The 26,497-nt window shown below is 35.9% G+C and overlaps 1 protein-coding gene across 1 annotated transcript in view; it reads right to left on the bottom strand.

Annotated features, from left to right (window-relative positions):
• Window positions 1–26,497, bottom strand: part of MAP2 (microtubule associated protein 2) — a 237,659-nt gene that overhangs the window by 181,920 nt on the left and 29,242 nt on the right. Inside the window, exon 3 of the mRNA XM_053698776.1 lies at window positions 7,905–7,969. The gene's annotated coding sequence lies outside the window, so the exon portion shown is untranslated. The remainder of the gene's footprint in view (window positions 1–7,904; window positions 7,970–26,497) is intronic.

Below are 26,497 nucleotides of genomic sequence, written 5' to 3'. Positions count from 1 at the left end.
TCTGAGCCTGTCAAGTCCTTCTTTTGACCCATTTTGCCAAAGGAAAGGAAGTTGCCTAATAATTATGCACACCTGATATAGGGTGTTGATGTCATTAGACCACACCCCTTCTCATTACAGAGATGCACATCACCTAATATGCTTAAAGGGACATTATACACTCATTTTTTCTTTGCATAAATGTTTTGTAGATAATCTATTTATATAGCCCATAAAGTTTTTTTTTTTAATTAATGTATAGTTTTGCTTATTTTTAAATAACATTGCTCTGATTTTCAGACTCCTAACCAAGCCCCAAAGTTTTATGTGAATACACTCGACTACCTACTCCAGCTTGCTCCTGTTTGTGTAAAGGGTCTTTTCATATGCAAAAGAAGGGGGAGGGGGGGAGTGTCTTATTTGCCACTTGCAGTGGGCTTTCCAGCTACCTTTTCAACAGAGCCAAAGTGACAGCTTCTAAGTAAGTTTTTAAACAGTTTTATACTGGATTTTTATATCAGTATCTGTGCATATTATTCTTTATAGTAGTGTCTATTACATGCAGTTATATGAAAATGAGTGTATACTGTCCCTTTAATTGGTAGTAGGCTTTCGAGCCTATACAGCTTGGAGTAAGACAACATGCATAAAGAGGATGATGTGGTCAAAATACTAATTTGCCTAATAATTCTGCACTCCCTATATATACACTGTATATGTGTGTATGTGTGTGTATATGTGCGCACACATACAGTACATACATACAAACATACACACATATAGTACATATAGAACGTTGAGCCTATCACAGTCCAACACCATGTCATAATATACCATATCATTTTAAATTACTTTTAAAACATTTATTTCAATAAAAAAATATATTTATTTTACATTTCATATGTATAAATATAAGTGAACACATTACATCAGGTCTCTAAGCGCACTACATTTCCAGTAACTCACTACGATGAGCGATAATAACGACCCTGAGCTTTCCATTGAAAGTGTAGGGCACACTAAAAGCTGATGGCCACATTAATATTCTCTGGTAATTTTTTTTACCACTCACTTGTAATACTAGAGTGCTAGGGTTGCAATATGGATAGCTCACGCGGGACTGTCAATCACGCTCCACTTGTAATATAGGCCTTTATATTTCTACCTAATGAAATAACAGAGGAAATAAGTTGATCCAGGCAGTGAAATGATTAACGCTCGGCGGCACAGTGACTGCAATGCAGCATTCATCTCACTCCCACTCTGCAGTGAGGCCTTTCACTTGATAAATGCTGCAATTGAAAACCATCAATGAGGGGAGCATTAAAAAGCCTGAGTACTTTACTAACCCCAGGCAATCAATGTGAATATTAATTCCAAGGGTAATTAGCCTATCTGGACAGTGAGGGTAAATTTAGCAGCTGTTTAGCCAAAATTATTCTAGAATATGAGGCCACAGTGCTGATGTAAGCCACAGCTGGCATGAATAATTCTATATAGGATTGGGGGGGAGACAAAACAGGATATATAGGCATAGGCTAAAAAGACCCAACTCTTTGGCCCTGATTAGCAATATATTCAAAAGGAATCCGTCGCAGGAATGAGATTGCCGGTGAAATATTAAAAACTGCTGACATCAGTGTTTGAAGTCAGAGAGGCGTTTTACTATACATCTCAGTGAGTGGCAATGCGGGCAATATTTTCAAAGCAGCATTGCCACCTACATTGAAGGTGTACTAAACAACTTGCTGTGCCTGTAATCTCTTACTCCACTTTTATAAGTATATGCTTTATATATATAAACTAATTCTTAATTAAAATATAAAAAGAAATACTTCCAAATGCTTAAAAACAATAATTACTTATAGCAATAAAATGAATAATTTAGATTGTAATGAATATTTAGAGTTTGTCTTAATAAGAAACAGTGATAGCAATGTATTAATATAGAGCTATTAATTTACCACTCCACAATTTGTATAAGGAACTGCAATAGTTAATCTGCCAATACAGTGATCCGCTGGAGTTTAAACGTTCCAATTACCCCTTAGGGTTATAAACAGTACCTTGTTACAATGTCCACAAATATATTGACCACTTACTTCGTTCACTTTAATAGTGTGTAGTGACACCACTTTTCCCCGTGTGCAGGGCTGGCTTCTCCCGGTGCTGCTTCTGTTCAGTCAAAAAGATCCTAGTTTGACTTGTTGCATAGAAACATGAAAGAAAGAAAAAAAGAAGCGCACCCAGGGTACGATTCAAGTGAAGGTTTATTTACATAAAACACACGCAACTCACACTGTTGCACTTACTAGATTAAAAATAATGGTAGGCGTTTTCATATATTGCATTCGTTCTTGTGTGCGCTGATACAGTTGGTAACACAAAGTTCCCAACACCGGCTCAGGTAGCTGCAAGGCGTCCGGACTGCCTTCTGCTGGTACCACAGTAGCCGTCCACAAAGACGTGTAGGAATAATGTCCTGATCCTCGACGCATTTTTCCTGAACCACGGTCGGGCTTTTATATATTTAACAGAGAATCAATACAGCAGACCCACTGAGAGCAAACGTTTGCTCTAAGTGGGTCTGCTGTATTGATTCTCTGTTAAATACCGAATGTACATTGCATTTATGTTGGACCAATCACACAACGAGAATGTATCACACCCCCGGTAAGCCTTAGGGGCGTGTTTGTGTTTGTATGGACAGTTTAAAAGTCCAAAGGCGCCAAAAGTGAACAGTATACTTTTACCTCTTGATAAAGCCCGACCATGGTTCGGGGGAAATGCGTCGAGGATCAGGACATTATTCCTACACGTCTTTGTGGACGGCTACTGTGGAACCAGCAGAAGGCAGTACGGACGCCTTGCAGCTACCTGAGCCGGTGTTGGGAACTTTGTGTTACCATCTGTACCAGCGCACACAAGGATGAATACAATATATGAAAACGCCTACCATTATTTTTAATCTAGTAAGTGCAACAGTGTGATTTGCGTGTGTTTTATGTAAATAAACCTTCACTTGAATCTTACCCTGGGTGCGCTTATATTTTCTTTATTTCATGTTACATTGAAGGTGTAATGTAAATGATCCATTTACACAGTATGTCAACTGAAACTCAACTTCTTTTGTTACAATACAATAGGGAAACTTAGACATCAATAACCTCTTTCCCTAACACATATGCTGAACAAGATTGCTACTAAAAGTTGCTACTTATTGTAACCTTATCCCATTAAACCAATTCAGTGCGCAGAATATGAGGATGGCAATAATACCCAAAGGATTGTCCGTCAGACAAAGACACAACGAATGTGGGTGGGACTAAATATGTCATATATAGCCGACAACCCAGAGGCGCATTCACCCTTTGAGAAAGCCGGTACGGAGAAACCTGTTAGGGACGCTAGGGTACTGGTGCAGAGTCCTGGGAGCTCCTGTGTTTTTAGTAAGCCTTAGGCTACCTTAATTTACTATAGTGTTATGGCTCTTTAGATGGAGTGCTTAATTGTTACCACACAGCAAACGTATTAATTCAGCGTATTTTAGCCTGTTGATTCCCCAACCGGAATTTGTACCCATTAGGAAACATGGTGAACCACCGTAGCTCAAACGCTTGGAATCCTTATGATCCAATAAATACTACCAAATTTAGCCTTAACACTAATGGATATTGTTGAGAGACTATTTACTGACTACACGGAATAATGGTTATATCTCTGATTCCATACATATATGGTTAAATACAGGTGGAACCATATTACTCAGAGTAATTATTAAGTCAGTTAATCTACTATTACTAACTGCTACATCACTCGCATATAGTGTATCAAACAAGTTACAATTCTTCCTGGGATATAAATACTATGTATATACATTAATGTCATATGTACGAACAACATCTCTATATATATTCCTTTGTTACCAGTCCCTGTGTGGACTTACTACACAATTACTTGAAGTGGTATTTGACCTTGTATCTTCAAGTTGTTACTTTTTCAAGATTATTATTATTAACCCTTGTTTGTACACATTGTTGGTTCCACACTTCTAAGTTCAGCAAGTTTATACACCACATGGTTTTCTATTAATTTGATCTGTGTCGAATAACCTTTTATTCAGCTACCTCTCATTAGCCCTCACAAGAGGCAATATAAAGCTAATCAGATTCTATGTTGGATACACAATTAATTCTGAACTATATCAGTGGCCATATGAGAACACTCACCCTTGGGATTTATTATCAGAAGATCTCAGTACACACTATGTTAAGCCACTAAGTCACCTACATTTTCTGATTACAAAACATACCGGGGCATTCAATAAAGCTGTAATAATCACACTGCAATATTATTGAGCTTTGTTTGACTATATTTGTGGTCAAACTCTATTTCATACTCCTCTAATGATTTCTAAACACTTTATAAGGTACCTAAGTCTCGGCTAGATTACTAGTTTTGCGGTATGAGTGAAAAAGCAGCGTTAAGGCTCTTTTTCACTACCACTGGTATTACGAGTGAGTCTTGCAGGTTTAGCTGCACCGCACACTTTTTTGGCCGTAATGCATCGCAATTACCGCAGCTTTCAAAAAGTCCTTTTTCAATGGGACTTCCATAGCGCCGGTATTACGAGTCTGCCTGGGAGGCCAAAAAGTGAGCGGTACACCTTATACCGCCAAGATCCATACCGTAAACTAAAAGTCAGTAGTTATGAGTTTTACGCTACAAAGCTGTAGCATAAAACTCATAACTAAAGTGTTACAAAGTACACTAACACCCATAAACTACCTATTAACCCCTAAACCGAGGCCGCCACCTACCTACATTTATTAACCCCTAATCTGCCACCCCCAACGTTGCCGCCACTATACTAAATTTATTAACCCCTAAACCTAAGTCTAACCCTAACACTAACACCACCTAACTTAAATATAATTAAAATAAATCGAAATAAAACCTACTATCATTACCTAAATTATTCCTATTTAAAACTAAATACGTACCTGTAAAATAAACCTAAGCTAGCTACAACATAACTAATAGTTACATTGTAGCTAGCTTAGAGTTTATTTTTATTTTACAGGCAAGTTTGTATTTATTTTAACTAGGTAAAATAGTTACTAAATAGTTATTAACTATTTACTAACTACCTAGCTAAAATAAATACAAATTTACCTGTAAAATAAACCTAACTTGAGTTACACTAACACCTAACCTTACACTACAATTAAATAAATTACATAAATTAAATACAATTACCTAAATTACAAAAAAAACAAACACTAAATTACACAAAATAAAAAAAGAAATGATCAGATATTTAGACTAATTACACCTAATCTAATATCACAATAAAAAAGCCCCCCCAAAATAAATAAAAAAAACCCTAGCCTAACCTAAACTACCAATAGCAATTAAAAGGGCCTTTTGCGGGGTATTGCCCCAAAGAAATCAGCTCTTTTGCCTGTAAAAAAAATACAAACAACCCCCAACAGTAAAACCCACCACCCACACAACCAACCCCCCAAATAAAATCCTAACTAAAAAAACCTAAGCTCCCCATTGCCCTGAAAAGGGCATTTGGATGGGCATTGCCCTTAAAAGGGCATTTAGCTCTTTTTCCGTCCAAAAGCCCTAATCTAAAAATAAAACCCACCCAATAAACCTTTAGAAACAACCTAACACTAACCCTCCGAAGATCCACTTAAAGTTTTTGAAGACCCAACATCCATCATCAATGAAACCGGCAGAAGTCCTCAACGAAGCGGAAGAAGTCTTCATCCAACTGGGCAGAAGTCTTCATTCAACCGGGCAGAAGTCTTCATCCAGACGGCATCTTCTATCTTCATCCAGATGGCATCTTCTATCTTCATCCAGACGGCATCTTCTATCTTCATCCATCCGGCGAGGAGCGGGTTCATCTTCAAGACATTCAGCGCGGAGCATCCTCTTCTTACAACAACTCTTCCAGAATGAAGGTTCCTTTAAGTGACGTTATCCAAGATGGCGTCCCTTGAATTCCGATTGGCTAATATAATTCTATCAGCCAATCAGAATTAAAGGTGAAAAAATCCTATTGGCTGATCCAATCAGCCAATAGGATTGAGCTTGCATTCTATTGGCTGTTCCAATCAGCCAATAGAATGCGAGCTCAATCCTATTGGCTGATTGGATCAGCCAAAAGGATTGAAGCTCAATCCTATTGGCTGATTGCATCAGCCAATATGATTTTTTCACCATTAATTCTGATTGGCTAATAGAATTCTATCAGTCAATCGGAATTCAAGGGAGGCCATCTTGGATGACGTCACTTAAAGGAACCTTCATTCTGGAAGGATCGTTGTAAGAAGAGGATGCTCCACGCCGGATGTCTTAAAGATAGACCCGCTCCTTGCCGGATGGATGAATATAGAAGATGCCGTCTGGATGAAGACTTCTGCCCGGTTGGATGAAGACTTCTGCCCGGTTTGTATGAAGACTTCTTCCGCTTCGTTGAGGACTTCTGCTGGCTTCGTTGAGGATGGATGTCGGGTCTTCAAAAACTGTAAGTGGATCTTCGGGGGTTAGTGTTAGGTTTTTTTAAGGGTTTATTGGGTGGGTTTTATTTTTAGATTAGGGATTTTGGACGTAAACAGAGCTAAATCTCCTTTTAAGGGCAATGCCCATCCAAATGCCCTTTTCAGGGCAATGGGGAGCTTAGGTTTTAGTTAGGATTTTATTTGGGGGGTTTGGTTGTGTGGGTGGTGGGTTTTATTGTTGGGGGGTTGTTTGTATTTTTTTTACAGGTAAAAGAGCTGATTTCTTTGGGGCAATGCACCAAGAGTGCTATATGTGTTTTCTCTTGAATAGTAGGTCTTTTTACCTCTCTTCACATTTTTCTACATCAATAATACACCTAAAGGTGCTGGGGGTATATTATAGGTGCTGTGGGTATATTATACATGCATATACAGGCTAGATTACAAATAGTGCATGCAATATTGAAATATAGCACCAGCGTTAACTAATGCTCATATTACAAGTTGAAAGTAAATGCCAACGTGCAAGCAGGTTAGCGCGCCTGAAGACCTCACGGAAAGGATAAAAAAAAAAAAGTTGCACCAAATACAACCGAAATACGTTAAAGTAAACAGTTACACATATATACACTATATGATAAAAATTATTCACATAATTAATAAAAAAGTTATAAAGGCTCAAAGGTATATGGTATATGACAAGGGGTTTGACTGGAAAGGGCTATAAAATACATATATGTACATACATATACATGTCTAAATATGTGTATGTATGTATGTATATATATGTATATATATATATATATATATATATATACATGTGTATTTATTCATTTATATGTGTATATATGTATAAACATATATATATATATATATATATATATATATATATATATATATATATATATAAATAAACACATATATACACATGTATATATACATACTTTACAGCCCTTTCCACTCAAATACCTGAAACATTAAAGGCTAGATTACAAGTGGAGCACTAAATTATTGCGTTTGATAATTAACCTGCCATAACAAGCAATATTGCTGTATCAATTAGCGCTTATAAAATTAACCAGAGATCAGATCTCTGGTTCACTTTATAAATGTGCCCCAAATGCCCCCAAAATACAGTGTAATGTATTTTATTAAAAAATAAAGATAGCATGAGGCTTTCATTGGAGCCTATGGAATAGCACTCTCATGAGTGCAATGCTTCCTAGCTCGAGTTCTCATTGCGATCAACTTGTAATACCAGCACACATTAGCGTGCGCTGCTATTACTCAGTGGAGTGCTAATATTTATTGCACGCAAGCGATATTTAACGCTCCACTTGTAATCTAGTATGGAGTGTTTTAAGAAGATCCCAATAATTACCCAGCAACTCCAATTAGCAACCTTACCTGCCTCAGCAACACTTTGGCTCTGCAAGGTCCGAATCTGGAACGGTTAGTCAGACACCTGTCACCTGCAGAGTTCAAGAAAATAGAATATTAAATTAACTCTCATACTTTCTAAGTTATAATTCTGGTTATTGCTTTGCCTTTTCTTCTCTGCAATCTGTCTATATAAGTATGGGATACTTTTAAGAGTAAAAAAGATGCTACTCCTATAAACCTTCCATTAAACATTTATAAACTGACGCAAGGAATGAGAGCTTCTAGTCCAATGCATACAGCTTGTCCATCAAATATTCTTTTTGGAAATAAGGATTCCTAAGTCATATGTACAACTGAGATGCAACATAAAGACCTTGCATCAAGTAATATTTCAAAGACTATGAGTTCTTAGGGTCATTGCATGCATTCCTCAGATGGAATACATGAAGCCACATCAAACCCTCTTTCAGTGCACAGAGAATAAGAATTCCAATGTCCAATCTACAGTGAAAACCTACACCAGTGATTTTTAACCGTTTTTTTTGCTGTGGCACACTTTTTTACATTAAAAAATCCTGTGGCACACCACCATCCCAAAATTTAAAAAAAATCACACATTGTAACCTAATACAGCATATATATATACACATACACACAAACACACACATACTGTATGTATTGTGCTGTTATGCCATGCCTCCTACAAACTACCCCTGCACTGGGAGTAAAAAACAAGCAAAGTTTAAAAAATATGTCACACTGTTGTCAGTCTGCCGTGGCACACCTGAGGATCTCTCACGGCACACTGGTTGAAAAACACTGACCTACACATTACACCATGCTATAAATCCTCTTTCTATGCAGCAGGAATTGTGACTACTAAACAGCCAATACCTACTGTATATCAAATAGATATTACTATAGCAAATGAATACATGTCCCATACAGTACTGCAACACACAAAGCCTTTTAATCAAATGATTTTCCAAAACATAAACTAAAGAATTAGGATAATTGAAAAGGCAAATGTAATTGCAAATACACTTGTATTTAAAGGGACATTCTAATGTAAAAATAAAAATAAAAGTAAAAGTAAAAATAAAAAATGTCCTGATTTGTTATTTTTTGCAAGGTCCTTTGCTAAGTATGATTTTAACGCTTACAAAGCAGGTAAACTCGCAGGTAAACTATTTTAGAGCCGCAACAGATAGCAGCTTCTGAGTAGGACTCAGTTGGTGACTGGTGGCTACATGAGTATGTTGCAAAACACATTTACATTAGCAAAAAGTAAAACTATTGTTCAAATAGGATTTTTTTTAAACTATGAAATTTGATAATTATAAAATTACTTAAGATTATTATCTGCACGCTTCATAAACTGATTTTATCACAAATGGATATTAAAAGGACATGAATATTAAAATGAAACATTCATGACTCAGACAGAGCCTACTGTTGTAACATACTTTTCAATTAACTTCTATTTTCACTTTGTTCTTTTGGTATCCTTTGTTTTATGGCATGCCTAGGTGCACTACAGGGAACTAGCTTCTGATAGGTTGCTACACATATTTGCCTCTTGTTATTGGGTCACCAGATGTGCTCAGATAGTTCCCAGAAATGCATTAGTGCTCTGCAGCTGATTTTAACTATGTATTACAGTCCTTTTCAGAGGTTATACACATATTATATACAAGCAATAGTGCAATAATAGCAAATTAAAATGCACATTAGACCTTTTTTGATTTTGCATGTGTATGTCTCATTAATGGTTAAGTAAAAATATAAACTGTATCAAACCATATTAGTCTGCAATAATCAATAACAAATACATTAGCAGCCATGTTTTTTTAAGGCTTAGGCTATGTATCTTTTGCTTTCAGACAGATACGGATAGGGTATAGCGCTAGACCAAAAACCTACTTAGCCTCACTAAAGGTTATTGTCTCCTCCCTAGACAATAGAGAATTAAGAATGTAAAATCAGTGGATATAGGAGGCGCAATATAGAGCCGTAGGATATATAGATATAAATAAATGTAAAATTCACTGTATCGTGACCAGTTAAAACATTCAAAAAATTAAAAATCCAAAATTCCAATGACCCTTAAGGGATACGTTAAAATACTATTTATGTGCAAAATCTGTGATAAAAAATCGGTGATAATTAAAAATAAAGGAAAATATCTACGTATATATATATATATAAAAACAATCAATGATCAAGTGACAATAATTAGTAAAACACAGATGTGATATTTAATAAGTCAATGCATAAAAGGTTGACACAAACAATCCATATAACAATCAATCATACATAAAATAAAATAAAATAAAGTAAAACCGGTTAAACATACACACTATACATAACCCCTCAGATTCCCCAAATCAAATGGGGCTGGCGGAGAACACCTATAATGACTGTGTTCTAATCTTGGTGTTAGTAGTTCAAGGGGATCCCCCAAAGAAGATGGTCCGGAATGACAATGTCGGTTTAATTATTGTAAATCCAAAGATATAAATGTTAATGTTTCTGAATGGTGCCGTTATATCCCCAGTCTTATTTGGTCACAAATAAAAGCCCACGATGGTATAGAGCTCCTTCCTTAATGTTCTCTTAGTTAAAGGCAATCAAGTATTTATAACTTAGCCAGGAGGCTATCCTACCTTCTTACAAGTGTCTGCCAGCGATCTCCTTACCTGGCCCGACACTCCGGCTGCTCCTTTAGATGTCTGCTCAGCGAAAATCCCGTGAGTGACGTCACCCGGTTCCGGATCCTAGGTGACCACTTGCGCAAGTGTTTGTTTCCACAGGATGTCCTCTGTACGCCAGGGTACAGAGAGATCACTTCAGCTTCGGTCCTCCAAATAATCGCAAACAGTAGCAGGTAAGTCCTCTACGCGTTTCAACCCCTTCTGGGTCTTTTTCAAGATGCTACTTCCTGCAACCTTTGAGGACTTACCTGCTACTGTTTGCGATTATTTGGAGGACCGAAGCTGAAGTGAACTCTCTGTACCCTGGCGTACAGAGGACATCCTGTGGAAACAAACACTTGCGCAAGTGGTCACCTAGGATCCGGAACCGGGTGACGTCACTCACGGGATTTTCGCTGAGCAGACATCTAAAGGAGCAGCCGGAGTGTCGGGCCAGGTAAGGAGATCGCAGGCAGACACTTGTAAGAAGGTAGGAGAGCCTCCCGGCTAAGTTATAAATACTTGATTGCCTTTAACTAAGAGAACATTAAGGAAGGAGCTCTATGCCATCGTGGGCTTTTATTTGTGACCAAATAAGACTGGGGATATAACGGCACCATTCAGAAACATTAACATTTATATCTTTGGATTTACAATAATTAAACCGACATTGTCATTCCGGACCATCTTCTTTGGGGGATCCCCTTGAACTACTAACACCAAGATTAGAACACAGTCATTATAGGTGTTCTCCGCCAGCCCCATTTGATTTGGGGAATCTGAGGGGTTATGTATAGTGTGTATGTTTAACCGGTTTTACTTTATTTTATTTTATTTTATGTATGATTGATTGTTATATGGATTGTTTGTGTCAACCTTTTATGCATTGACTTATTAAATATCACATCTGTGTTTTACTAATTATTGTCACTTGATCATTGATTGCACTTTGATACTGCATTTATTTCACTTTGATTTTTCACTTGGATAAATTGTTTTTATATATATATATACGTAGATATTTTCCTTTATTTTTAATTATCACCGATTTTTTATCACAGATTTTGCACATAAATAGTATTTTAACGTATCCCTTAAGGGTCATTGGAATTTTGGATTTTTAATTTTTTGAATGTTTTAACTGGTCACGATACAGTGAATTTTACATTTATTTATATCTATATATCCTACGGCTCTATAGCGCCTCCTATATCCATCTTTTGCTTTCACAAAGGTTTGTAAATATCCTTGTGAAAACTCATTTAAAAATTCTGTGATACTCCTGTTTCTAATAGTTGTATGTTTTTTTGTGTGTGTATTTAAAGGGACAGTAAATATAAAAAAATAATGTTACATAATTGCACTATGTGCAGAATTATCTAACATTATCCTAGTGACACCTTCAAAAATGAAAGTGATGTAAAATATTTAAAGGTATACTTATCTTCTGCTCCTCACCCTCTTCTGATTTCTTTTTTTTCTCAAAGGTGCCTCACGGATGCGCTAGGTAATCACAGGGAGCATGATCGCGGCATTGAACTAAATGTAGTGCGCTCCTGCAGCTGTAGGATGCTTTAGTTCAATGGCGTGATCGGGCACACTGTGATTAGACACCGTGCTTGTGACACGCTTATGAAAAAAAACACAGAATCAGAAAAGACTGGCGAGGAGCGGAAGGTAAGTATACATTTGGGGAGGGTTACATTTCTTACATCGCTTTTGTTTTTGAAGGTGTTGCGGAATGTGTTGGCACTCTACAAATAACGGATAATAATAATAATAATAATAATAAATCATGTTACATAATTCTGCACATAGTGCAGAATTATGTAACCTTTTTTTTTAAGTTTACTGTCCCTTTAACTAGATTTTGCAGTTATATAGTTTTCTAATTCAAGTATTTTTCGCCTTCAAACAGTGAATCATATTGATTGGAATTGCTTATAAATTAGAAAAAAAGGACACTCAAGATATATACAATTCTTTCATGTTTCGATTCTTGGAATGGGGGCCCATAGTTATCAAGTGAGATTAGTGCAGAAAAAAAAAATAATATATATATATGCCTGAAGCTTGTCACTCTTCAACCTACTCACAGTAGCATTTACATTTTCTATATTTGACTTATTGGCTGTACCTGCCAGCTTTTGTGATTTATGAAGACTTTATGAAAATGACAGCTGATTCTCTTGGGAGAGTTAAAAACTCTGCATGGAACATAATTATACATGGTTAAAGGGACACTCCAGTGTAAAAATGCTCTATTTCATTTGAGCATTCTATATTTTATATACATTATTTTTCTTCATTATGTGTTCAACCCCTGCTAAAGGAGTTAAACACATAGATAAATCTGCACACTCTGACACACTACATTGCCACCCCAGATAAAACTATACTCAGAGAGCCAACCAGAAATGGCATATCTGTGAATCTTCTAAATATTGTCTGTCTCCTAATATGAAACATCTTATCTGTGGGACTTTCGCTTAGCAGGGGGTTAAACACATAATGAAAACTGCTTTAAAATAAAATGCTATCATGAAATAGAGCATATTATCGTTAATATAGATGTTACCTTAAATGGGCATAAAAGTGCAAAAGAAAAAAATGCTCTAGTGGATTAGGCATTTTTAGCATTGTACTGTTGTCTGCATATAACTATGTATTTAACCCCAGTTAAATACAAGCAATAGTACAATAATACAAAGTTCTAATACATTCATTTATGTCCCTTTAAGCTGTTCATTGGCAGATAAAACCCAACACTACATCAGCCATGGTTTAGAGAAAAATATATGTGCATTTACTGAATACCTTGTCCAGTAAAAACATGTTTTAAAGCATTGTTGTCCAATTTTTAACCTTGAGGCCTGGAGTCAGATCAAATTTTTGAAATATCACTGTGTCATTAGCTGACTCACCTGTGCTTAAACATATGAAAATAAAATAGCTGGTACCAGCCTTAATAATAAACCTTGAACCTCCCTACTGTAAAACCCCATTAAAAAAAAAGCTTAAAAATCAACGTTAAAGGGACATTAAACACTAACAAAAATCACTAACAGAATGATGTATTCAGAGCAAATATTAGTCTGAGTATAATATATACATGTATTTTTTAAAATGACATTGGTTTTTTAAATATTGGAAAATCAGGGTAACCTTGAGACCAGGGTTTCGTTCACTGTTTTTAATGTGTGAATGAGAAGCACTGCTCCATCCCTTTAAGATTAAACCTTTGTTAATAACGCTCAGCTGTTTTTTTGAATGGGCGTAAATTGTATAAAGGGGTGGATTAGTGTATGCTCAGGTTATCCTATGACTAAGTGCCAGCAGGCACGAAACGCGTAAGGATGTCTTGTGTATAACCCTTAACATTTTTGGAATGTGCTATTTTAAGGATATAAATAAAATTGACTTTTAATTTTCCCAAAAAGTGCTGCTTTAACGTGGTTTTCTTGGACTTTGGTACTACGGTGTGCTCAGCCGTCAAGCGTGCACCACGTCATAATATTCAGTTACGCCCCAAACAATTGCAGCACGCTGTGTCTATCTGTGGAGGAGAATGTCGGCACCAGACCTGGAGCAGCGTTGAGGATTGGCTTGGTAACATTCTAATGTCTATAAAGCAGTGGGTGCCGCCATATTGTAACTTAGGTTTCTTTTTCTGCTAAGGCCCATTAGGGACAGTTATAAATGGCTTACTAGACAGTGCAACCAATGACTGTGTGGATTACAGCTGTGTCTGCACGTCCACTTTTAACAAGAATTCGGAAGCCCACAATATTCAGAATTAAATTACAGGAAAAGGGAACAAATAAAAAAATTAAAGCATGCTGCAAAGTTATTTTACTGAATACAGTTAAACATTTTATATTAATATCTTGAAGTGTTTAATGTCCCTTTAATAAGCAATGTGATTACCAGTCTGGGTTTTTAAATGCATTTATATTTTAAGAGACATAAGTACACAAAACACAAATGAATGCTTGATACACACATGCTAAATTAGTAGGAAATTAAACGCCCATCGCAGAAACAACATAGAATATTCACATTAGCAAATGTGAAATATTTACAGTAAATACATAGTTAAAATCTTTATTAGATATGAATATTATATATAAATATGTTTTATCATGTTTTCATCTACTTAATGGCAAAGGGCTCTAATGCACTTATATATATATATATATGTGTGTGTGTGTACATATATATTATTTTTATATGTGTATATATGACTGCAAATATATATATTTACACATATAAATACATTAATATATGTACACATATATAAACATATATATACTGTATGTATATATATATATATATATATATATATATATATATATATACTGTACATATACATCTTTAGCAATGTATATGTATGTGTCTCAATATTAAATCTTTAATTTCTAACACCGAAGATCTCAAATCTTTGAGCCCTTATAACTTTTTTGTGCAATATTTTTTTTAAATACATTTTATTAGACAGTGTTAATATGAGTGTAACTGTACTTTGTAATGTATTTTTGAAGTGTTTTGTGCAACATTTTTGTTTTGGAAAACAGTTAACCAGAGCTCTGAGATTGTGGTAAGGATTGAAGCATAAATGGGATTTGCGCTAGCGCAATCGCAATTTCAACTTGAAATATCAGTGCAATGAAAAAGGCTCGCGAAAAGACAATATTGCTATCGCAAACCCATTAATGCTTTACTTGTAATCTAGCCCTTTATACTGCAATTTGATACAGTTTGATACAACAAAATTCTTCATACAAATTATCTTCATTCACAGAGTCTAGTTTAATATGTTCAACAACTTTCTGTAAATCTGTGAATTCTACTTCTCATTTAAAGCACAGTGGGCTAGATTGCAATTGGCATGCGCACAATAACCAGTTTCACTTGACCGTGCTACAAATAGCATGCTGCTTTGGTATTACAAGTCCTTGGTTCTCTGGTTATCACGGCTCGAGCGCAGCCTATACTTTCAGTGCATATCTCAAACCATGCTAATTTGCACTGGTAATACAAGTTGAAAGTTATATCCCCTTTCCCTTAGCGCCTTGAGACCCTCACGGGTGATTAGTTTGCGCTCTGAAACTGTGCTAGAATATTTAGAGCACCTTGAGACCTGAAGAAAACTGTAAGGGTTATAAAAAAAGTTGCACAAAACACATTAAAATAAAGTATTATACACATATAAACACTTTTTAATCAAAAATGTATCATTTTAATATTAAAGGGACATTAAACCCAATTTTTTTATTTAATGATTCAGATAGAGCATGCAGTTTTAAGCAACTTTCTAATTTACTCCTATTATCAATTTTTTTATCGTTCTCTTGCTATCTCTATTTAAAAAGCAGGAATGTAAAGCTTAACAGCTGGCCCATTTTTGGTTGAGAACCTGGGTTATGCTTGCTTATTGGTTTACTAACTGTATCCACCAATACCAAGCACTATCCATGGTGCTGAACCTAAAATGGGCTGGCTCCTAAGCTTTATATTCCTACTTTTTAAATAAAGATAGCAAGAGAATGAAAAAAATTGATAGTAGGAGTAAATTAGAAAGTTGCTTAAAACTGCATGCTCTATCTGAATCATTAAAGAAAAAAATTGGGTTTAGTATCCCTTTAATAAAAAGGTTTTAAAATGGTTAAAAGGGATATGGTGTACATGGCAAAGTGTTTGACCGGAAAGAGCTCAGGGCTCAGGAAATACAACTTTCCCTTCCTCAAGCAAATACACAGTGATAATATTATCATATTCATACCCCTCAGAGCATTATATAATTAATCAATCATTAATTACTTAGTGGATTACACCAAGCAATTAGTTAAAATTTCCGCACACCTCAAATAAAGGCGCCAGAAGTGACATCATCAGCTTTCGCGTACCGGTGTGAGTGAGTGTTTAATATAAATATTGTGTGATCTGAGTGTATGAATAATTGTAATCACCTCTATTAGTACAACAGTGATATCGCGTTTCAATCCTGAATTAAATAGCAAAAAATAAAAAATAAATACTAAAAATATAATGATAATACTACTCATCATTTTCTGTTTTACAACCCAGTGACAAACCAGTTATATTAAGTTGAAAGCCCACATTTAAGGGCAATACCCTAAATCCAAAAAGTGTTTTTTATATTATTATTTTTTTTTTTACTTTTTTAACTGGAACAGAGACCTGATCCGACAGTGCGGATCAGGTCCGCCAGACCTCATTGAATACGGAGAGCAATACGATCTCCGTATTCAGCATTGCAGAGCTGTTGGTGCAACGCTGCCCCCTGCAGACTCGCGACCAATGGGCCGCCAGCAGGGGGGTGTCAATCAACCCGATCGTACTAGATTGGGTTGATTTCCGGCGATGCCTGTCCGCCTGCTCAGAGCAGGCGGACAGGTTATGGAGCAGCGGCCTTTGTGATCGCTGCTTCATAACTGCTCCCTGCAGGCTCGCCAGAAACACGGGGCATCAAGCTCCATTCGGAGCTTGATAGATAGGCCCCATGGTCTCAAGGCGTTTCTTATTCCTATCTTCCCCCTCTTCTCAGGGGAAGGACAATCAGTATTACTCAAAGGATAGATACTGTATGTCTCTCAGATAGACAATGTTTGGCTATTGGTGTTTCAGAAGTGCCCACTTCCAGTGCTTGTCTGATACTGCATTGATGATTTGCCAGCCTTATCCTGATGGAATCAGTAGTTTTACCTAAACAATATAGGCCACGTGGGCAGATGATTTCATACACTACATATTATATTCTACAAGTGAAAAGATGTAGTATTGGATATGTTCTGTTGGTATGTGGATGTTGAAACATCTTTGTGGCCAGTAAGGAATTGCAGGTGATACCGTCTGGGCATTTCACACATCCTTTGCTTTTGGGGATCCAAGTCCTCTGATTCTCATAGCAATGTATAGGGTCTGTATATACCAGAAGGTCCCTTAAGTTATTTTCTCTTTTATATGCTATCCTAGGTAGATCCATGTGGCTGAATTATAGTGTATTATTCGGCCTTTTAATGCCACAGCTGGATTCTAAAATTCCCCAAAGTTGTTCACTTTGTTGATCATAATTAAGAACCACAGTTAGTCGTTCATATTGTGGGACATTATCATCAACCTGTTGTTGAGTGAATTGTTGTAGTGTTTCCTCCAGTGTCTTTTTTGAATCACCTCTTTCCATTATTTTTGCTTCATCTCGATTAATTGTTTCTGTAGCCTGTCAGGATCAGTGTTATTCCAAATCAAATGTAGGAATTGGCTCTTTGGTATTGACTTCTTCAGGGTGGGTGGGTGTTTTTATCAGTTCCCTTAGTATACAAGGTTCCTAATGTTTTTTCATGCTTGAAAAAACATAAGTCCAAGAAATCAATAGATACTGTGTTACTCTTGACCTTCAATTTGACTTGTGTTTGTATTCCATGTATTGTTTGAATCCATTCTTACGTGTGTGTGTGTTTGTATAAATATATATATATATATATATATACACCAGGGACGTGCACTTATAGGAGGCAGGGGAGGCAGTGCCTACCCTGCCATATGTGGCCAAAGCTTAATTAAATTTTAATTAAAACATAAAAAAAAGTCAAAAAAAATATATTCCCCCCCCATGTAATGCTATGGAGAGGCAGGTACAGGAACGCTTCTCTCCATTGCAGTACATAGGTCAAAGGAAAAGCTGTGCTGCAGCGCCACCTGTGTTCTGCCAATATATTAGCAGCAACAATTGGGACCAATAGGAGGCACCCCTCTTGATGCCTCCTAGCAAGTGAAGGATATATAGATTAATCAGGAGGATGCACTGAGCTGGGTCATGTGACACAACTGGAAGCTGAGGTAACCTAAGAACAGATGACACCAAGCAGAAGAGTAAAGTAGTATTCTACATCTCTTGTGATTCACAAATTGTGTTCAGATATAGCTCATTAACAGGGGGGGACAGTAAGTGAGCATAACCCAATACTGACAGGAAGTCAAAGGGTCAATTCAAATTTAAATCCATAATTTAAAACCCAGAGTTTGAAATTAAGTGTGCAGTGTCCACATTATTTAAATTTAAGTTTTTGACATTGAATATTGCTAAGCCTCCCTTTTTCATGGTAATTTTATTTAATTAGGTAAAAACTCCATATATGTTATGTCTGTTCAGTCAGAGGATGCAGTATCTATTTTTATTTTTATTTGTGTCTCCATTTATTTAAAGACTGCTGTTAAAGGGCCATTATACACTATTTTTTTCTTTGCATAAATGTTTTGTAGATGATCTATTTATAAAGCCCATAAAGTTTTTTGTTTTTTTAAAATGTATAATTTTGCTTATTTTTAAATAACATTACTCTGATTTTCAGACTCCTAACCAAGCCCCAAAGTTTTATTTGAATACCGTCAGCTACCTTCTCCAGCTTGCTCCTGTTTGTGTAAAGGGTCTTTTCATATGCAAAAGAAGGGGGAGGGGGGAGTGTCTTATTTCCCACTTGCAGTGGGCTTTCCAACTGCCTTTTCAACAGAGCTAAACTGAAAGCTTGTAAGTACGTTTTTAAACCATTTTATACTGGATTTTTATATCTGTGCATCTTATTCTTTATAGTAGTGTCTATTACATGCAGTTATATGAAAATGAGTGTATACTGTCCCTTTAACTTGTAATTCACAAATCAATTGAAAGCTGTTACATTGTGTTTTTAATATGTGCTGCTTTTATACAAGTTTATATTAATAAAAAGGAGATAATGAGTCATTTAAAAAATATATGTAATTATTGCAGTTAAATGTTTTTAGAAATAATGCCACTGTAAAGTAACTGGTTAAACACATAGTCAAATGGAGACATTTAAAATTAAACTTTCATGATTGAGGTAGAGCATGCTATTTTAATAGACTTTTCTAGTTATTTATATTTTAAGGGTTAACATCAACTGGGACTGGCCCCATGTCAGCAAATCAAATTAGTTTTTGAAAGGAACATAAAAGTCATAATTACATTTCCATCATTCAGATAGAAATTGCACAAAAAAATAAATAAACTTTCTATTTTACTTTTATTTTTATGTACTTCATTCTTTTGGTATCCTTTGGTGTCCTTTGTTGAAGAGCATACCTAAGTGGGATGTGCACATGCGTTTCTTGAACACCATATTGCAGCAGCTTTGTTGGCAGTATTGATAACTTGTCCTTTGTGTAAAACTTGTATGGTAAATTATTTCTATTTTTACAATACAGTAGTGAGTAGAGAAGAGATTGTGTATCATTCTAATTGCTTAGTAACTGGCACTGTGCCACAGAATTGTGTGAGTGTGTATGTGAGCAGAGTGTGTGTGGGTGTCAGTGAGCAGAGTATGTGTGCTTTATTCTCCAGGTAATCAATACATTTCTGATGAGCTGGTGCTTTAGTGCAGTGTTTCTCAACAATGGTCCTCAAGTACCCCCAACAGGCCAAGTTTTCATTATAGCTGAATCCGTGCACAGGTGAAGTAATCAGCTGATCAGTAACTCAGTGGTTACTAACTTGCTCTCACCCATCACCTGATTATGTCACCTGTGCACTGGTTCAGCTATCATTTAAACCTGCCCTGTTGGGGGTACTTGCGGCCCTCTGTACATGTGTTTCTCCAGCGTATCATATCTAGTGCCTCACCAGCCTCTGACCTCACTGCACGTCACTGATATACACATACACCTATAAATACATAAATACACATGTTTATACACACACACACACACATATATATATATATATATACATTTTTGAGCCCTTTCCAGTCATAGACCTTGAAACATACAATATCACTTTTTTTTTCGTGATTCAGATAGAGCATGAAATTTTAAGCAACTTTCTAATTTACGCCTATTATCAAATTTTCTTCATTCTCTTATCTTTATTTGAAATGCAAGAATGTAAGTTTAGATGCCGGCCCATTTTTGGTGAACAACCTGGGTTGTTCTTGCTGATTGGTGGATAAATTCATCCACCAATAAAAAAGTGCTGTCTAGAGTTCTGAACCAAAAAAAACCATTAGATGCCTTCTTTTTCAAATAAAGATAGCAAGAGAACGAATAAAAATTGATAATAGGAGTAAATTAGTAAGTTACTTAAAATTGGATGCTCTATCTGAATCATGAAAGAAAAAATGTGGGTTCAGTGCCCCTTTAGGCAACACCTGATAGTAAAATACACTGTGGACACATATATACTAGGTGAACATTTCATGAAATTCTCCTCACAATACAATATTTAGACTCTGTGTTTGTGACTGTAAGTCTATGAAAATGGGTTAAAAAAAACACTGCAGCTTGAGTGTTTCCGGCTTCCAATGGGTAAATTAATTAATGTGTGTGTGTGTGTTAAAGCATTCTCAGATGATAACTGGTATCCAAGGCTAGTGAAATAAATGTTCTTTGTATGTTACTGGCAGCCAAGCAGATATAATAACTACTGCATGTGTATTACTAGGAGCCAAGGATAGATCACATTAAGGTTCTCTGTGTTTGTTTAGGATCATATCAACTTTCCTTGACTATGGCTGGAGCATCTTGAGTCCTGCTATTTTTTATTATTGTTTGATGTTAATCTTTTAATAAAACATTGCTGGAAGCCATATTCCTTTGTGTGGCATCTTTTATGTTCCTAGCTTATTTCCACAAATCACAATGCCATATGTGAGAATTAAGTGTACAAAAAAAAACACTGCAGAGAAGAGCTAAACTGAAGAAAAAGACAGGCGTTCTTCCATAATCTCAATCCTTTAAATTCTTGCTGTCCACTGTGTCTAGCATTATCAGAGTCTTTTCAATGTCTATGATTTATAATATATAAAATGCTGTGTAGTTTGTTTGATTATACACATGGGCCCCTATTTATCAACCCATCAACTTACTTGCATTCGCCGGCACCAATATGCTTGCCTAAGATCGAGTAACATCGCTGCCGCGGACCTGAATACGTTCTCCAAAGTTACCAAAAAAGCTGTCAAAAAGCTGCGCACCAAGTACAGGGCGATGAGCAGTGGACTTTTGTTAACTAACAGTCATCGATCTCGCTGCCCTTCGGCTTTTTCCCAGCTTTATTGGTATACTGTCACTAAACACCCACACTATACTATACTGTTTTACCCCTATACCGCCGCACCCGGACCCCGCTGCAACTAAATAAAGTTATTAACCCCCTACACCGCCACTCCCGGAGCCCACCGCCACCTACATTATACTTATTAACCCCTAATCTGCCGCCCCTACACCGCCGCCACCTACATTATGTTATTAACCCCTAATCTACCCCCCCTACACCGCCGCCACCTACATAACACTTATTAACCCCTAATCTGACCCCCTACACCGCCGCCACCTACATAACAGTTGTTAAACCCTAATCTGCCGTCCCCAACATAGCCGCCATTATATTAAATTTATTAACCCCTAAACTTGCAAAAGTAGTCAGGTAGTGCCGAATTTGCATTCGGAGCATCTGTAATGACGTAAGCATCGATCTGTGTCTTACTTTGACCGGCGGATCGTATGTTACGTCACAAAATTCTACTTTTGCCGGTCTGTAGGGTTTGATAAATAAGGGGAATCAGGCTCGCCACAATTACGCTGCGGAATTCCAGCGTATTTGCGGTTGACGGCTTGATAAATAGGCCCCATGGACTCTTTCAGGGCTCCTAAAAAAGAAATGGTAGGTTTACTAATCCAGTAAATCTTTATTGCTCAATTTGCTCAAGTGATCAGCAATATAGTAAGTGCTATTAAGAACTGCAAGAAGTGTCAATTACTACAATAAACATATACACATTAGGCCACTTGAGATATTTGAAGGTATTAAACTGTAGTATATGAATGCTAAATAATGTATTATTATTTATTCATAAAGTACCAACAAATTCAGCAACGCTGGCCATGGGTACAAAAGATAAAAGTACAACAATAATACAATATATTTAAGACACAGGACAAAATTTAGTAAACAAATACAAGAGGAATTAAGGGGCCCTATTCCCGTGGGAACTTACAATATAGAAGGGTAGGAGGGTAAGAAACAGGAGGTGGGGACTGCAAGGGTGAGAATTATGTTAGTGCAGAGATAGATGAGGGCAACTATTAGGCAAGTGGAATTCATTAGAGGAAAGTCTAACAGCTGAGGCAGTGCGTTCCAGAGGGTTGGTGCCGCACAGGAGAAGTCCTGCAGTCTAGCATGGGAGGTGGTGATGGTTGGAGATGCAATTTAAATATAGATTTAAAGGGACATAAAGCTGCACTGTGAAAATGCTCTAATGCATTACAGCATATGCTTCTTGCACTATTGCTTGCCTAGAACATTGTACTGTAAATAGTCTCCCCTTTAATGTCTAAGGATGGATATGTATGTGTATATATCTATATATATATATATATATGTGTGTGTGTATGTGTGTTTATGTGTGTGTACACATATATGTTTGTATTTATATGTGTATAAATGTATTTACAGACATAAAGACAGACATTAACACATAAATACATGTGTACACACACACACATATATATATATATATATATATATATATATATATATATATATATATATATATATATATATGCATTGGGGTCCTTTGCTGTCAAGTATGTATATTTATGCAATATTCATATGTAATAAAATGTTATACTGTGTATTTACAGCAAATATTTCACATTCCAATGTTCCTCACATAGGGGAATATTTTCTTTGTATTTATAAATATATATTCCTATATATATCTTTATATATATATATATATATATATATATATATATATATATATATATATATATATATATATATATATATATATATATATATATATAGGGAAAAATCACACACACACACACATATATATATATGCTACACTAATGATCTAATGCGTAAACCCAAAAGTGCTGGCAGTCCATAAAGAATAATATAGAAATAGTGCGAAGAGGAGGATTGAGTATAATGTTTAATCAATCAAAGATGGACCAAAGGCTGCACAGTGGTTTCAACGCTTTATTACTTAAATATACACATTAAGCTTGATAAAAATGGGCCGTCTATTCTCCACCCATATTTCAAATAGTCATCACATACACAAAAAAATATAAAAAGCATAATAGGCAATGAGAAGCAAATACGTTGAAAAAATATCACACCATTGTAAAATCCTGATACTGCTAAGAAAATCGTAAACACTCTTCCTTATAAAGTTAAACAACCTAACAGGCTGACATAAAAAAAGAAAGAAAACCTAACAGGCTGACATAAAAAAAGGAAGAAAAAAAAAGTGTGTCAAGTCCTAAGCTTTAAGCATAAAGCAAACAATATAATTGTGGGGCCCCAGAAATTGAACAGCAAAGATGTTAACGTTCCAGAAGTCCTGAATTTGCAAACCAGACACTCAAGTGTTAAAAAAACATGTACTGGTATTGATGTAAAGAACTTCTTTATACAGTACACTCAAACCGATGTTAAGTTTGCGCTATGTGCTGATGACTGTGTAACTTGTAACTGTGTGCAACTTGTAACTTTATACAATTTCTTCTGTAACAATTCCAAGGGTAATGTTCACTTTGTATCAAGTGTGCGATAAAGAAAAGATACATCAAGGTATCATCAGTCTTTTCAACAGCTTTAACACAGACTTCTCATGGGTAGCAAGACTTTTTTAAGCCAAACCTCACCTGTAATACAAAAATGCTTCGTTCACCACTAGACAGGGTTGCAACAACTGTTATTCTGCGGTTTCACAGCATGTATGGTTCTTTTTGCATTGTCGTCTTCACTTGCCGTTTGTGCTGCAGTGCATCAAAACACCCGTTCGTCTATTCAGCGTGATTGCTTACTCGTAGCCGTTACGCAATCAGTGACTTATCAGACATGACGCGTTTCGCCCCTCCCACAAAGGGCTGAAGTCGGGGCCTCATCAGATGTAACCTCATAGGGCAGACCTGCTATTTATTCAATCTTGTATCCGCAGTACCACGTTCATTCACTGGGAAAACTTTAAAGTTACGTGACTGCTACTTTTGATTGCTCACAATATAATGTGTATAGGTGGCTATCATTGAAACTGATTGCTTAAATGTTACTAACTTATAGCTAACACTTACATACTGCAGTATCAGCAAGATACATTTTTAAATTTTTAAAGAAACACCACATTAAAGATGTTATAATCATTACTATAATCTGGGTTAACACATTTACCTAGCTACATCAAATATGCTCAACTTTCATAAAGACTAATTTATGCACCAATGTAAAACATTAGCCCCAAAGCTAAATAGCAAGGATGAAGGTGGGGGTTTCCAAAGGTTGACCAAGTCCCAGCCATGTTACACACTAACTTAGCCCAAACTCGCCCATAGCACACAGCCTGTGGCCTGCCTTATTATCCAGCGGGTTACTGCTGCCCATGTGTCACAGTCACCTCCCTGTCCAAGAATGCTGTAATGTTGGGAGGTGATAAGGCACTAACATGTAAATTCAGGGCAGCTGGCATGGAGTGGTATATTAATGAATGGGGGTTCAAAGAAACTCCAGCAGGCCTCTAGAATAACCAATAAGTGTTACTAAATATATCACAAATACAATAATATAGAAAAATGTATCTTATTCTTATGATGATTTTCTACAGAAAATTACAACTAAAGTCTATGGAGATTTTTGTAGATAAATCATTTGATATGTTTGTCAGATTGTGATTAACCCCTTAATGAGAAAACTTCCAGAGAATGAACAGAGCACCACATATATTCTGATTTCCCTTTTCCAGAGGGAAATAATGATGGCTTGCTAGATAGTTTGACTTATATTGCTGAAATGCAAAATGAAAGAGTGGAATCATATGATGCTGGAAACATTTTTTTTGTTTATCTTGTGGAGATATACTCACTATGACTTTATATTGCAATCAGATTATTGCTGTTGTTGAATAATTTAGCATTAGCAATTAATAAAGATGCTATTAAAAAATAGCAACACTGCCAAATATTTGTGATCACTGGGCCAAAAGTTATTTTATTTTTTTTAAATATCAACCGTTTATTAATTAATATGAACACAGCTAATTGTTAGCACCTTAGGGAATTAACTAAAAGGCTTTTCATTTAGATTTTATCATAATCAAGCTGTGCTCTTTTCCCAAAAGTAATATGCAGGCAGCAATTAATGTCTTGTGCTTCTTAAAAAAGCTGATTAATTAATTTATTGCTAAGTAGTCTACTAATACGGTAAGCAAGGGGTTAATTTCATTATATTAAAACAGTAAACATTCTACACTATGAAAAGGTTATATGATAAAGAGAAAGTAAAAGATCAGTCATACCAAATCATGTTGCTCCTTTTACACAAATTGCAAAGTATGTAATATTTATTCTGTGGTAATTTCAAGAGAATACCATGATAAATCATAATTAAATAACTAATAAAGATTAGTTGCATAAAAGCTTAATAAAGGTCCCGCCAAACTGTAGTTAGTTACAGGGACAGGCAACTCCAAAAGTCCAAAATGTGTATTGTATAAAAAGATAGATAATCCTTTTATTATGCATTCCCCAGTTTAGCATAACCAACACGGTTTTATTAATATACGTTTTACCTATGTGATTACCTTGTATCTAAATCTCTTTTGACAGCCCTCTGATCAGATGACTATTTATTTATTATCTATTGACTTGCAATTAAGCCATTTAATGCAGTGTCAGCCACAACTATACGGGTGTGAGAACAATGTTATATATATGGCCCACATGATTGAGCAGTGTCTTGTGAAAAACTAATAAAAAAAGCAGTGAGGCTGTCTGTAGTGGCTTAGAAACATGCAGAAATGTAGAGGTTTAAATGCTATAAAGTATATTAATATAACAATGTTGGTTTTGCAAAGCTGGGAAATTGGTAGTAAAGGTGTTGTGTCT

This window comes from Bombina bombina, chromosome 1, assembly GCF_027579735.1.
Source record: "Bombina bombina isolate aBomBom1 chromosome 1, aBomBom1.pri, whole genome shotgun sequence".
NCBI classification, from domain to species: Eukaryota; Metazoa; Chordata; class Amphibia; order Anura; family Bombinatoridae; genus Bombina; species Bombina bombina.
The sequence above is the reverse complement of the archived record's forward strand: the minus strand, read 5'-3'. Positions and strand labels throughout refer to the sequence as shown.